We start from the raw sequence: 17,019 nt of genomic DNA, 5'->3' as shown, positions 1-17,019 counted from the left end.
TGGACATAACCCTTCGGGTACTCGACATTGCCATACCCGGTGCAAACTATGAAGGTGGACCAGCACGAGGACTCGACGAGCTGGACCTGCACGCGCCTCAACTTGGACTACAAGGAAAGAAGACTCCAATATAAATCCTACTAGGACTCTTGTAAACCCTAACTTGGCTGATATATAAAGCCAGGCAGGGGCACCCCTTAGGGACACGCAAAATCAGAAACATAATTATAGAGGCGACATGCCTAGAAACCACAACCCGCGGACTAGAACTAGACTAGATACAACTACTCCGCCTATGGCGGCTGTGGTGACCCAACATACCACTGCATGGTGTAGTATGCAAGTCTGATATAACACCAATGAAACACCGTTCCACTAGTATTATATCGCTCAGAGTGGTACAACAGAAACATATGCGGGTCCAAGGCATGTCTATAGAATTACATACATACTCTGTTACAGAAGATCATCACAGCCTCCTACTTTACAATGAGGTGAAACTGCAAAGAAACTCCAGAAGAACGACTCGTAGTCTAGTCTTATCACGAACTCTATTTGTAGAGTATTTCACTAACTACAGAGGCTAAGAATAGACTCTAGCTAAATAGGAGCTAGGTTTAGGAAGCTAGTTCCCTTCTATGGCTAAACTAGGTTTTCTTCCTTGTTGGATGTGGTATCTGACTCTTCTGACAGGTTCCTGTCCTTTGAAGTAGTTGTTGACTCCTCGGTCTTCGAGTTGCACTGTAGATCCTCCTTCGATGCCTCCATATCTAAGCAGGAGATTTAAGAGTGGGATGAGTACGAGCGTACTCAACAAGTTCATTATAGGAAAGAGGTGTTTAATGCACTAGCTACAGCATTAGACCAGAAAGTCTAATACCAATGCAAGTTTTCATAACCATTTCTTCAAAAGGTTGCTTTTATTCGGAAGAACTATGTCCGTCAGCCTTCACCGGTTTACTAGAACTTCATGGAGCTCCTTTCCGGCCGCGTTCGCAGCTTCCATATCCCGGAACGAGGAGTGACAGTCACAGTTCTTTACACTCTGCGAGAGGTGTGTTGCTTTACCCATAAGAGATCTTAACCTTGGTGCCAACCGAGTCATGTTCTCGTCCACACTTCCTATGGTGTGAGGCCCGGTATAAGGTCTAGCCAATCATGTTCCTCCGCTACCTCGAACACCCACCCTTTTGTAAGAATGTCCTCCCCTATATCCATGATGAGACCGTTCCGGGCATTCATATGCCTTCCCCTATCATCATGGATAGACCGTTCCGGACACCTTACAATCCCTCATAGACCGCAATACCGTGGGGACTTAAGGCTTCCCAGCCTACCGCTTGTTCTTCGAATGACAAGTGTCTACGGACTATGCCGTGGGGACTTAAGGCTTCCCCGACCTACCGCTTGCCACCGACGGATACAAGTGTCTACGGTAAAGCGCATCCGTTGATGAACGAGAGGTGGAAACACTTTTGACTACTCCGTCCCACTCCGGATCTTATGGTTAACACGGATATTACGGCACAAGAATCACTCGGCGACATTTGTTGTTTAATCCTAGATGGATACAAGCCCGTGCAATGGAACCTCCACCATATCAACACAATCCATGGTTCCATTGCCCACCACTTAGTCATATTCATAGTTATGAAAGTAGTGGTTTTGATTTTTGTGCAATAGTGATAACCATAATACTTTGCAAGTAATTTGATAGAAATACTCAAATGACATGAGCAAGTGATGAACTTGCCTTTCTTGACTGCAAGATTATGCGGACAAGGTCTTCGATACGTAGTAACTCCAAATTCTGAAATAGCATCATCGTCCTAGTAGGACGATGTTTAAAAGATTGCCAAAGATGCAATAATGCATAAGTATGAGATGCAATCGCTCTAAGCGTGACCTAACCCCGATGATTTAGGATTAGTGAGTGGTAATAATTGATTCAGGGTGTGTTGCACTTTTAGAGTGATTCACAAACAAGGTTCTTATTCAGGTGTGATTACTTGGTATCATGAACAGGTAGATAATAAAGCACAATAATCAATTGAGCACACAAAGAATGATAATTGGCATAATGTTAACATGTAAAGAACAGATTGTCGGTTTTAGTACTATATGGCATGGTTAATGATTGCTTGTTATATTCTTCAAAAGAATAACTTTTGAAGAACATGTTCTTTAATAAAGAACAAGTATGATAATTAGGGTTGTGGAGTTCTATGGTTTACTATGGTTTCAACTAATTTCTGGAGTAAGGTTTAGATGGATCTCAGGAAAGTTGGATTCATCAACCCTAAAGCTTGTAAGTTTGAGTTAAGCCTAAGTATCCTAAGCAATTGTTTATACAAGGTTACAATCAAGGTTGATTCATCTGATCGGTGATTACTAGCTAGGGTTTATAGGTTCTTATAAGCGGGGTTGGGGATGATTCCTTATTTTCTTCAAAAGAATAACTTTTGAAGAACATACTTCTTAAATAATAAGAAGTATATCGGTTAAGGTTGAGGTTACTCTCTATTCTCTTCAAAAGAATAACTTTTGAAGAACATACTTCTTAAGTAATAAGAAGTATTACAATTAAGGTTGAGGTTTTCTTTTATTAGCTATTGGATCTCTAAGTAGAGAATGGTTGGTTCCTAAATGGGATAGTTCATAAGTATCTCACACTAGTAGGGTTTAGTGGAACAGGGTTATGTAATGTAGATTAGTAGGTATGGTTGCTATTATGGTTCATCACAATGGTGTGATGCTAATTAGGGATAAATAATGATGATGGTTTTGGTAATAGGATTTAGGGTTTACACTTGGTTGACCCTACCTGATTATTTAGGTCTGAGGAGGATGAATATATGGGATACCCATATATTAGTGATGGTCAACTACATTTTATGTGACGAAGACTAGTGATTTAGTTGCTACTATGGTTCTATGATTTGAAAGAAAGTACCATGATCATATGTGCTAACCTAGGGTTTAGGTTAGAAGCAAACTAGAGTTTCCATGTAATAATGGAGCTAGGGTTCCTAATGATATTAGGGTTTTAGGGATCACATGAAATGCTGAGGTTATCACTTTGTTTATAATTGATCTAGGGTTTCCTAATTACCCTATAGTTATAGGATTAATAACTTCATTATAAAGTTGAAGTTATTAATAACTTAGAAATAAAAATAATATTGAATTTGGCTTTTTATTATTTTTGTAATGGATTAATAATTAAGATAATTATTAATTAGGGTTTAAAATCCTCCTAATAAGGATTTAATAAGTTAATAGGAAAGGAAAATTAATTTTAATGATTTCCTTAATTACTTACTGGTTTTTATTTATTTTATGAAGTTTTCCTAATTATTGAATTTTAATTGAATTTAGAATTAAAGAAAAAATGCTTAATGATTAAGTTTAAAACAATTAAATTTTTATTAAAAATAAAAATTTCATGTTATATTTTTATTGGACAGAGTTTACTTTTCTAAGAATTTTGGTATCTCATTCATATTTTTCGGAGTTAAAATGAATTTTATAAATTCATGTAAAGTTGCAAGTAATTTAAGGGATTTAAATTTAAAACAAGAAATTAACTAAATGTACCCGGGTTAGTTTCACCCGGAGCCACGGACTAGTGGGCCAACGGTCCACGTCGGACTGCCACGCGGTATTTGACCAAAGTCAAAATCGCTGGCGTGGCACGAGGCTACTGGCCGGCGGTCAGTCCGCGACGGCGCCGGCGCTAGGCTGCACCCCAGGACGGGCGACTACACCTAATCAAACCGCGGCATGCTGGGGAACCTAATGATGGTGGCGCCGCTCTCTATTGGTCATCGGAAAGTGACCGGCGGCGAGGCGAAGTGGCGGAGCTTGCAGGCGAACGACGCGGCGAAGCTACGGGGCAAGATCGAGCAAAGCGAGCTTACTGGGAGATTGAGGAGCTCACCAGGAACGTGTAGAGCTCGTTGGTGAGGTCTATGGCGGGCGGCACCGCAGGAATTGGTCGCTCCCGTCGTCGGGGAAGACGACCAGGTGGGGTCGACTGCGGGCGCGTTGGCTTGATTCCTCCTACCTGGTGATGATGTCGAGCATGGCGGTCACGTGGGTGGTCACGGCTTGGCCTGGGGATATCTCCATCGACGGCGATGGCCGGCAGCTGGTCGCGCTAGGGTTTCCTCTGGGATGAAATTTGGGCAGAAGAGGAAGAAATCGGAGACGAGGTTTCGTCGGGGAGCTTTTATACGGTGAGGGATGTGTGCCTCGTCACACCGTCGATCAAGGGGAGGTCGCCAGCAAGAGGGGAAGAGGAGCACGCCGTCGTGCTGTCCTCCATGCGCACGAAGAGGATGAGGATGACTCCTCCCTCTGTTATTTTGGCGAAGGGGTATGGTGGGTTGGGCCAGGCTGCTGCTGGGCTGCGTTCTTCGGGCTCGGCTAGCTGGGCTACTGCTTGGGCTGTGTCGAGCTGGTAAGGTCCAGGTAAGCCTCCTCTCCTTTATCTCTTTTATTTATTTTTTCTGTTTTATTTCTTGTTTTGAATTCTGGTTTTAATTCAAATTTGAATTCTTGTCTGTTTTGCAGATATTTATCAATTTGTATTTCATGAGGTCTAATTCAATGATCATTGTATTATTGTATTGTTTTTGAATAAACACAAATATATGGGAGCTTTTGCTCTAATTTTAATTAGACAAGAATTTAGACATTTATTTTAATTCTCTTTCTCATTTATGATGCAATTCCATGTTGGATAATTAGGGTTGATTATTCTTATCCCAATTGTTTTGTAAGTTAGTATGAGGACTTGGCTTCATATTTGAAGAGTTGATCACTTGCACATGATTTTATGTGAGTTCCTATGTTTTAGTGTTTTATAGTTTCTATCATAACCCCTTTTATTAAAGTTCATATTATCTTTATATTTGAAAGGATCTAAGTAGATATTGGTTCCATCATGATTGATCTTGGTTACAAAGATTAATGGTTGATCCCTACTTATATGGTTTTAATTATGGTACTTAGCATTAAGTGGCTCTTATGTTTTATAATTGAAGCATAGGATTTAATTAATGAGCAATTCTAGGTTCCAATTATATTCACCTAATGGTACTTGGTTCAAATCTCAATTATGGTCTGGTTTTACAATTGTAATCACCAAAGTGATGCACAAACTAAGATTGAGATGGAGTTTAGGATTTTACTTATGATCATCAATTAAGATACAAGTTAGGTGGTGATATGGGCCTGGATTCTTTTTATAGTTAACCTTGGTTATATGGATATATGGTTTCTCACCATATGAAGTATAGTGTTTAATTCTAAGGTTTGTTTATGTTCATTTAATTGATGAATGAATGAGGAAATAGATGTGGTAAGATTCTACTTATTATCACTAATTGATTTACAATTATAGGTTGGAATATAAGCCTAGGGTTGCTTATTAGTTACCTCCCTATAATTTCATGTGGAAATGAGATCTACTTATCCTATTAGGGTTTATTCTCAATACCTCAAGTTCTTAGGGTTTATGATCAACACTGAATTAATAATGATCAAGATTTGGCTTCCTAAGGATCTCTCATTAAATAGGTTTCTCACTTCCATGATCAAGTGTTGTCTTGATCAACTAAGCATAATATCTCTCTTATAGTTTCTTAGATGGTCATGGCTATGGTTGTCTCAATAGATTATATCCCAGGAGAATGCCTGAGATATCCTGTTAGGGTTCTACTTAAGCAATGTTAATATTATCTTCTGGATATATGAATAGTTTTCCCCCTTACATTCAAGTGTTGGCTTAACTTTATTGAGTGTAACACCTTAGCTTGAGCTCTCTCTCATTTAAGAACAGTTATTCTAGGGTTTATGGTGTACTCTTAATATGTATTTAGGTAGCTAAGCTAAAGATTCAATTGTCTAACTTAGTTGGTTTATCTTTCTAGGAATTGTCTTGGATGATATCCTAGGGTTTCTCTTAAAGATGATGATTTGAATACTTGGATGTATATCCAAGGTTTAGCTCAAGGTTTGTTAATGCTTCTCTAATAATTATAACAGTAACTCTCACCTCTCTAGGTTTGATGCTTAATAATTTAGAATAGAGAAGAATTATATTCCTTAATTGGATCTCCATGTCTTGTTTCAAAGAATGTAGTAAAATGAATACCATGAGATTCATGGTAGGAATATGGATTAGTTTAAGACATGGAAAAAAATAAGTGAAGAATGGTTTCTCCATTTATGGTTACTTGATTTCCAATTGAATAGATGTTATTATGTTATGGCAAAGAATACCATGTTATGATCTTTTATAAGATCAAGCAATTGATCATTGTTTAAAGTCTTGTGGTGTTAGTTCCATTTGATCTAACCCCTTAGATCAAATCATCTCTACCCAAAACAGGTTTTAACAAAGTCACATTGAGGTTTATAGCGCTTGACTTGATGAGCTACTTCAATTCCACCAAGGTCAAGTGAAACTTCGATTCATCGTGACTCGTTTTACTTTAAAGCGCGAAAATTCCCAGATTTTCTATGCATGAATGCAATGCACACATCTGTGTCCTCTATTTTTGTAACCCCATTACCCGGGATATTACAGTCTCTACCCCTTAAACTAAACTTCGTCCTCGAAGTTTGATATCTCTCACGTTTCGGAGTGTGGATCTGACTTGTGCAGACTACATCTTTTCTCAAACTCCTTGGTGATCTCACTGGATATAATTGAATATATCCCTTGTCCAGATTCTTCCTGGAATCCATTAGGGTTTGTCTCCGAACATTAGTTTCTTACTCCAGTTCTATGATTTTCTTTTTGGAATCAAATAATACTTGTCTACGAACCATGGCTCTTACTTTGATTCATTGATTTCTTCCAACTATTATAATCTTGTTTCCTTTCTCATTGAATATTCAATGATTAGGACTTCTTACAGTTCGACGAGTCTTAATTGAGGACTAATTGGATAACAATCTCCTATTTGAAAAAATAGGTCTTTGTTTTCCCTTACTACCAAAACTGCAATAATAGTACTTGGTGAGGTACTTACTATGGAATTGATCATGATGGTTTATTCCTCTAAGAATGGATTAGACTCATTTAGTCCATCCAATCAGGGATTATAGTTGATACCTATAACTATTTTGGTTTATTTAGGTTCCATGGAAGGAATCATTCTATTAGTCTTTGGTATTAGTATGTTCAATCTTCTTCGGTCTTTGGCCCTTTTGAACTGTATTTGGTCTATGGTATTTCCTTCATCCAACTTCATTAATCTTAGTTTACTTGAGCTTCCGTGCTTCTGAGTAAATATTACTCACTTTCTCAAGTTATAGTCCACTTCTTGCTTCCTCGAGGTATAAACCTCGGCTTCTGGTCTGACATCCTTCTGAAAGTAGTGTTCGATAATCCTATGAAAATAAGATCGAACTTCCTCTCAGTTCAGACCTTCTTCTTCTCTTATGCTCAAAGTATTGAGTTATTGTATATCCAACTCAATCTTTACTCTACCCCTTAGAGTTTTCTTATGGTCTTCAACTCCTTTTTTTTCCAACCATTGGACTTATGATTAGAATATTGGTATAGGTCTTGTTTATGATTTATATTCCTCTAAGGTTTTGCGAAGAAACTTTGTGGTGTATCCACTCAATTGTGGACATCCAATTTGAATCCTTTAACTAAATGTTTATAGATCTAGCTATTTGGCTGGCAATATTTTTTATTTGTTCACAAACTTTTGTTATAACTAATTAAATCGTGGACTATTGGTAATACCAACTGATACCAGCTGTGGTTATTATACCAACTGTGGCTATTTGATATCTAAAAATGGATTCTATTATAGGTTCTGATCAACTGGACGAGACATCTTCTACTTTATCTCGCAGTATTGATATTATACCAATTGTGGTCTTCTGATACCGACTATGGTCTTCTTATGTCTGCTCTGATTTCATATATCACCTTCCTTCATTCAGGGTTTATTTTGCAAGAAAACCACTAGCTGACACTATGAATATAGTATCCTAAGTGATTTCCCATGCATTCCCTCTTTCATGATGACTAGGGATCTGCTTGAGCTTCACCATAATCATCATATTTCTCACCTTCATGCTTCTTATGTACTAAAGTACTCCTCTGTTGAGGTAAGCATAAGTTTCTGATTGTACTTCTTTCAGAGTATTGTGGTTGCTTCCCACAATTTTGCTTCCTTCTTCTGATGAACCTTCATCTTGTCTTCGGAATCTCCAGAATTCGTCACTTCCTCACACGAATACCATTACCCTCTAGATCTATAGCATTAAGTAAGAACTTGATATAGCAACATGCATTTGCATACCAAAGTCAAACTTCATGTATGGATCTAGTCAAACAATGAAAATTCAATAAAATCCAAGAAGATTCAGCTTTGTGCATATAATACACACCATCATAAGCCTGAATATACTAGTTGAGTAAGACATCTCTAAACATCAGGCTCTGATGCGTAGTATATAACACCACATAATGTAGGTTTATATCGTGATCCTTAGCACGAATATAGGGAATTCTACTATTTGTCTCAACCTTTACCTTATTTGCACATTTGCAATGAGATAAACTTGAAACAAAGTGGTTTGGGATGGTTAAGGTTAACCTAATTTTCTCTGGAAATACTACTTAACTTCCATTTTGTTGAGGACTATCTCACATGATATATCTAGGTTCTAGCATGGCTACTCTAAACACATAACTCTTGGAATATAGCTCCTATACTTCCAAGTGATTCTATCATAAAACTATGGTCATGATGTGCTTGGCACACTTCCCATGGTTTTGGATAACAACTCTTGCACTATTGGTGAACACCTGACTTATTATTGTACTCCTCCTAAGTATTTATGATGTTCTAGTACATCACATAATGAATCTCAAGTGAATCATATGTGATTACTATCTCTACCATCGAAGTAAACATATTTTATTCCTAAAGCTCTTCCTTACTTCCCATGATTGACTCATCATGGTCTATACTACCTCATATAATTTATATTTTTCACTTACTATGAATTGTTTCACATGTCTAGATAATTTTACTTACTCATTACTTATCTGGGCCTACATTTTCTATTAGGATATCATTTTTATCTTCATCACTTGATATTACTCCTATTACAGGTCTGGATAACTTTTACTTAATCATAACATATGTTGGTACACATCTTCCAATAGGATAGCTTCCTTATGGTTGTATCCTCTCTTTGGACTACCATGTATTGCATACCAACTGTGATCTACTCATCTATTGTTTTAAAGTCTTTATTGATGTTCTACATACTTGGAATTGGCTATCTTTACTTAGTAAAGATAGGTAAGAAATGTTGACTCAAGTGTGTCAGGATTATTCTCTAGTGAATATCCATCTCAAGTCATAAGAAATATTTGGTTTATCAAAGATAACTTCCTATAGACACTACCAATCCTATAGGTCTCTTTTAAAGGGTTTTACTCCTAAGGTCAAAGCATTTGCTCTGATACCAACTGTGGTGACCCAACATACCACTGCATGGTGTAGTATGCAAGTCTGATATAACACCAATGAAACACCGTTCCACTAGTATTATATCGCTCAGAGTGGTACAACGAAACATATGCGGGTCCAAGGCATGTCTATAGAATTACATACATACTCGTTACGAGAAGATCATCACGACCTCCTACTTTACAATGAGGTGAAACTGCAAAGAAACTCCCGGAAGAACGACTCGTAGTCTAGTCTTATCACGAACTCTATTTGTAGAGTATTTCACTAACTACAGAGGCTAAGAATAGACTCTAGCTAAATAGGAGCTAGGTTTAGGAAGCTAGTTCCCTTCTATGGCTAAACTAGGTTTTCTTCCTTGTTGGATGTGGTATCTGACTCTTCTGACAGGTTCCTGTCCTTTGAAGTAGTTGTTGACTCCTCGGTCTTCGAGTTGCACTGTAGATCCTCCTTCGATGCCTCCATATCTAAGCAGGAGATTTAAGAGTGGGATGAGTACGAGCGTACTCAACAAGTTCATTATAGGAAAGAGGTGTTTAATGCACTAGCTACGGCATTAGACCGGAAAGTCTAATACCAATGCAAGTTTTCATAACCATTTCTTCAAAAGGTTGCTTTTATTCGGAAGAACTATGTCCGTCGGCCTTCACCGGTTTACTAGAACTTCATGGAGCTCCTTTCCGGCCGCGTTCGCAGTTCCATATCCCGGAACGAGGGAGTGACAGTCACGATTCTTTACACTCTGCGAGGGTGTGTTGCTTTACCCATAAGAGATCTTAACCTTGGTGCCAACCGAGTCATGTTCTCGTCCACACTTCCTATGGTGTGAGGCCCGGTATAAGGTCTAGCCAATCATGTTCCTCCGCTACCTCGAACACCCACCCTTTTGTAAGAATGTCCTCCCCTATATCCATGATGAGACCGTTCCGGGCATTCATATGCCTTCCCCTATCATCATGGATAGACCGTTCCGGACACCTTACAATCCCTCATAGACCGCAATACCGTGGGGACTTAAGGCTTCCCCGACCTACCGCATGTTCTTCGAATGACAAGTGTCTACGGACTATGCCGTGGGGACTTAAGGCTTCCCGACCTACCGCTTGCCACCGACGGATACAAGTGTCTACGGTAAAGCGCATCCGTTGATGAACGAGAGGTGGAAACACTTTTGACTACTCCGTCCCACTCCGGATCTTATGGTTAACACGGATATTACGGCACAAGAATCACTTGGCGACATTTGTTGTTTAATCCTAGATGGATACAAGCCCGTGCAATGGAACCTCCACCATATCAACACAATCCATGGTTCCATTGCCCACCACTTAGTCATATTCATAGTTATGAAAGTAGTGGTTTTGATTTTTGTGCAATAGTGATAACCATAATACTTTGCAAGTAATTTGATAGAAATACTCAAATGACATGAGCAAGTGATGAACTTGCCTTTCTTGGCTGCAAGATTATGCAGACAAGGTCTTCGATACGTAGTAACTCCAAATTCTGAAATAGCATCATCGTCCGGTAAGGACGATGTTTAAAGATTGCCAAAGATGCAATAATGCATAAGTATGAGATGCAATCGCTCTAAGCGTGACCTAACCCCGATGATTTAGGATTAGTGAGTGGTAATAATTGATTCGAGGTGTGTTGCACTTTTAGAGTGATTCACAAACAAGGTTCTTATTCAGGTGTGATTACTTGGTATCATGAACAGGTAGATAATAAAGCACGAGTAATCAATTGAGCACACAAAGAATGATAATTGGCATAATGTTAACATGTAAAGAACAGGTTGTCGGTTTTAGTACTATATGGCATGGTTAATGATTGCTTGTTATATTCTTCAAAAGAATAACTTTTGAAGAACATGTTCTTTAATAAAGAACAAGTATGATAATTAGGGTTGTGGAGTTCTATGGTTTACTATGGTTTCAACTAATTTCTGGAGTAAGGTTTAGATGGATCTCAGGAAAGTTGGATTCATCAACCCTAAAGCTTGTAAGTTTGAGTTAAGCCTAAGTATCCTAAGCAATTGTTTATACAAGGTTACAATCAAGGTTGATTCATCTGACTGGTGATTACTAGCTAGGGTTTATAGGTTCTTATAAGCAGGGTTGGGGATGATTCCTTATTTTCTTCAAAAGAATAACTTTTGAAGAACATACTTCTTAAATAATAAGAAGTATATCAGTTAAGGTTGAGGTTACTCTCTATTCTCTTCAAAAGAATAACTTTTGAAGAACATACTTCTTAAGTAATAAGAAGTATTACAATTAAGGTTGAGGTTTTCTTTTATTAGCTATTGGATCTCTAAGTAGAGAATGGTTGGTTCCTAAATGGGATAGTTCATAAGTATCTCACACTAGTAGGGTTTAGTGGAACAGGGTTATGTAATGTAGATTAGTAGGTATGGTTGCTATTATGGTTCATCACAATGGTGTGATGCTAATTAGGGATAAATAATGATGATGGTTTTGGTAATAGGATTTAGGGTTTACACTTGGTTGACCCTACACGATTATTTAGGTCCGAGGAGGATGAATATATGGGATACCCATATATTAGTGATGGTCAACTACATTTTATGTGACGAAGACTAGTGATTTAGTTGCTACTATGGTTCTATGATTTGAAAGAAAGTACCATGATCATATGTGCTAACCTAGGGTTTAGGTTAGAAGCAAACTAGAGTTTCCATGTAATAATGGAGCTAGGGTTCCTAATGATATTAGGGTTTTAGGGATCACATGAAATGCTGAGGTTATCACTTTGTTTATAATTGATCTAGGGTTTCCTAATTACCCTATAGTTATAGGATTAATAACTTCATTATAAAGTTGAAGTTATTAATAACTTAGAAATAAAAATAATATTGAATTTGGCTTTTTATTATTTTTGTAATGGATTAATAATTAAGATAATTATTAATTAGGGTTTAAAATCCTCCTAATAAGGATTTAATAAGTTAATAGGAAAGGAAAATTAATTTTAATGATTTCCTTAATTACTTACTGGTTTTTATTTATTTTATGAAGTTTTCCTAATTATTGAATTTTAATTGAATTTAGAATTAAAGAAAAAATGCTTAATGATTAAGTTTAAAACAATTAAATTTTTATTAAAAATAAAAATTTCATGTTATATTTTTATTGGACAGAGTTTACTTTTCTAAGAATTTTGGTATCTCATTCATATTTTTCAGAGTTAAAATGAATTTTATAAATTCATGTAAAGTTGCAGTAATTTAAGGGATTTAAATTTAAAACAAGAAATTAACTAAATGTACCCGGGTTAGTTTCACCCAGAGCCACAGACTAGTGGGCCAACGGTCCACGTCGGCTGCCACGCGGTATTTGACCAAAGTCAAAATCGCTGGCGTGGCACGAGGCTACTGGCCGGCGGTCAGTCCGCGACGGCGCCGGCGCTAGGCTGCACCCCAGGACGGGCGACTACACCTAATCAAACCGCGGCATGCTGGGGAACCTAATGATGGTGGCGCCGCTCTCTATTGGTCATCGGAAAGTGACCGGCGGCGAGGCGAAGTGGCGGAGCTTGCAGGCGAACGACGCGGCGAAGCTACGGGGCAAGATCGAGCAAAGCGAGCTTACTGGGAGATTGAGGAGCTCACCAGGAACGTGTAGAGCTCGTTGGTGAGGTCTATGGCGGGCGGCACCGCAGGAATTGGTCGCTCCCGTCGTCGGGGAAGACGACCAGGTGGGGTCGACTGGCGGGCGCGTTGGCTTGATTCCTCCTACCTGGTGATGATGTCGAGCATGGCGGTCACGGGGGTGGTCACGGCTTGGCCTGGGGATATCTCCATCGACGGCGATGGCCGGCAGCTGGTCGCGCTAGGGTTTCCTCTGGGATGAAATTTGGGCGAGAAGAGGAAGAAATCGGAGACGAGGTTTCGTCGGGGAGCTTTTATACGGTGAGGGATGTGTGCCTCGTCACACCGTCGATCAAGGGGAGGTCGCCAGCAAGAGGGGAAGAGGAGCACGCCGTCGTGCTGTCCTCCATGCGCACGAAGAGGATGAGGATGACTCCTCCCTCTGTTATTTTGGCGAAGGGGTATGGTGGGTTGGGCCAGGCTGCTGCTGGGCTGCGTTGCTCGGGCTCGACTGACTGGGCTCATCGCTGGGCTGTGTCGGCTGGTAAGGTCCAGGTAAGCCTCCTCTCCTTTATCTCTTTTATTTATTTTTTCTGTTTTATTTCTTGTTTTGAATTCTGGTTTTAATTCAAATTTGAATTCTTGTCTGTTTTGCAGATATTTATCAATTTGTATTTCATGAGGTCTAATTCAATGATCATTGTATTATTGTATTGTTTTTGAATAAACACAAATATATGGGAGCTTTTGCTCTAATTTTAATTAGACAAGAATTTAGACATTTATTTTAATTCTCTTTCTCATTTATGATGCAATTCCATGTTGGATAATTAGGGTTGATTATTCTTATCCCAATTGTTTTGTAAGTTAGTATGAGGACTTGGCTTCATATTTGAAGAGTTGATCACTTGCACATGATTTTATGTGAGTTCCTATGTTTTAGTGTTTTATAGTTTCTATCATAACCCCTTTTATTAAAGTTCATATTATCTTTATATTTGAAAGGATCTAAGTAGATATTGGTTCCATCATGATTGATCTTGGTTACAAAGATTAATGGTTGATCCCTACTTATATGGTTTTAATTATGGTACTTAGCATTAAGTGGCTCTTATGTTTTATAATTGAAGCATAGGATTTAATTAATGAGCAATTCTAGGTTCCAATTATATTCACCTAATGGTACTTGGTTCAAATCTCAATTATGGTCTGGTTTTACAATTGTAATCACCAAAGTGATGCACAAACTAAGATTGAGATGGAGTTTAGGATTTTACTTATGATCATCAATTAAGATACAAGTTAGGTGGTGATATGGGCCTGGATTCTTTTTATAGTTAACCTTGGTTATATGGATATATGGTTTCTCACCATATGAAGTATAGTGTTTAATTCTAAGGTTTGTTTATGTTCATTTAATTGATGAATGAATGAGGAAATAGATGTGGTAAGATTCTACTTATTATCACTAATTGATTTACAATTATAGGTTGGAATATAAGCCTAGGGTTGCTTATTAGTTACCTCCCTATAATTTCATGTGGAAATGAGATCTACTTATCCTATTAGGGTTTATTCTCAATACCTCAAGTTCTTAGGGTTTATGATCAACACTGAATTAATAATGATCAAGATTTGGCTTCCTAAGGATCTCTCATTAAATAGGTTTCTCACTTCCATGATCAAGTGTTGTCTTGATCAACTAAGCATAATATCTCTCTTATAGTTTCTTAGATGGTCATGGCTATGGTTGTCTCAATAGATTATATCCCAGGAGAATGCCTGAGATATCCTGTTAGGGTTCTACTTAAGCAATGTTAATATTATCTTCTGGATATATGAATAGTTTTCCCCCTTACATTCAAGTGTTGGCTTAACTTTATTGAGTGTAACACCTTAGCTTGAGCTCTCTCTCATTTAAGAACAGTTATTCTAGGGTTTATGGTGTACTCTTAATATGTATTTAGGTAGCTAAGCTAAAGATTCAATTGTCTAACTTAGTTGGTTTATCTTTCTAGGAATTGTCTTGGATGATATCCTAGGGTTTCTCTTAAAGATGATGATTTGAATACTTGGATGTATATCCAAGGTTTAGCTCAAGGTTTGTTAATGCTTCTCTAATAATTATAACAGAACTCTCACCTCTCTAGGTTTGATGCTTAATAATTTAGAATAGAGAAGAATTATATTCCTTAATTGGATCTCCATGTCTTGTTTCAAAGAATGTAGTAAAATGAATACCATGAGATTCATGGTAGGAATATGGATTAGTTTAAGACATGGAAAAAAATAAGTGAAGAATGGTTTCTCCATTTATGGTTACTTGATTTCCAATTGAATAGATGTTATTATGTTATGGCAAAGAATACCATGTTATGATCTTTTATAAGATCAAGCAATTGATCATTGTTTAAAGTCTTGTGGTGTTAGTTCCATTTGATCTAACCCCTTAGATCAAATCATCTCTACCCAAAACAGGTTTTAACAAAGTCACATTGAGGTTTATAGCGCTTGACTTGATGAGCTACTTCAATTCCACCAAGGTCAAGTGAAACTTCGATTCATCGTGACTGTTTTACTTTAAAGCGCGAAAATTCCCCAGATTTTCTATGCATGAATGCAATGCACACATCTGTGTCCTCTATTTTTGTAACCCCATTACCTGGGATATTACAGCGGCCCCCTGTACCCATATATTCATATAGTGGATTGCTAGCAGTTCGTAGCGATCCTCCACCGTGGGGACGTGAACCTGGGTACGTCGTGTACCGCCTCGCTCCCGGAACTTCCGTCGTCGCCTTTCTCTAAAACCCAAGCCCCTCATGGTGGGCATTGCCGAGGAACCGCCTCGTCACCGTTCTTCCTCCTTGGAGGCGTGGCTGAGGTCCCCTGTTTACACCCCGACCTACCTCCCGGGCGAAAGCCCAAAATCTGGCGGATTGGGTGACGTCGACGTGCTGCACGCCGTGTCCTTGTTGGAGGCGTCGCCTGGGGAGTGTGGAGCTCGGTGAGATGAGTTGAAGGCCGGAGCTTTGACATGTTCAGCTGCTTCCGGTGGCTTTCCTGCCTCTCTCAGGTTCTCCAAGGTCGGCAATGGTTTGGCGGATGTGGTGTGCTCCCTTCCTTCGGTGGTCGTGGTTTGGGGCTGTCCCGGGGCTCGAGTCCAATGATTGCGCGTAATTAACACGTCCGTTGGGAACCCCAATAGGAAGGTATGATGCGCACAGTAGCAAGTTTTCCCTCAGAAAGAAACCAAGGTTTATCGAACCAGGAGGAGCCAAGAAGCACATTGAAGGTTGATGGCAGCGGGATGTAGTGCGGCGCAACACCAGGGGATTCCGGCGCCAACGTGGAACCCGCACAACACAACCAAAGTACTTTGCCCCAACGAAACGAGTGAGGTTGTCAATCTCACCGGCTTGCTGTAACAAAGGATTAGATGTATAGTGTGGATGATGATTGTTTGCGAGAAAACAAGTAGAACAAGTATTGCAGTAGATTGTATTCGATGTAAAAGAATGGACCGGGGTCCACAGTTCACTAGAGGTGTCTCTCCCATAAGATAAATAGCATGTTGGGTGAACAAATTACGGTCGGGCAATTGACAAATAGAGAGGGCATGACCATGCACATACATGATATGATGAGTATTGTGAGATTTAATTGGGCATTACGAAAAAGTACATAGACCGCTATCCAAGCATGCATCTATGCCTAAAAAGTCCACCTTCAGAGTTATCATCCGAACCCCTTCCAAGTATTAAGTTGCAAACAACGAGACAATTGCATTAAGTATGGTGCGTAATATAATCAATAACTACATCCTCGGACATAGCATGAATGTTTTATCCCTAGTGGCAACGAGCACATCCACAACCTTAGAACTTTCTC

This window comes from Lolium rigidum, chromosome 2 (assembly GCF_022539505.1).
Source record: "Lolium rigidum isolate FL_2022 chromosome 2, APGP_CSIRO_Lrig_0.1, whole genome shotgun sequence".
NCBI classification, from domain to species: domain Eukaryota; kingdom Viridiplantae; phylum Streptophyta; class Magnoliopsida; order Poales; family Poaceae; genus Lolium; species Lolium rigidum.
Note: the sequence above shows the minus strand (reverse complement) of the source record.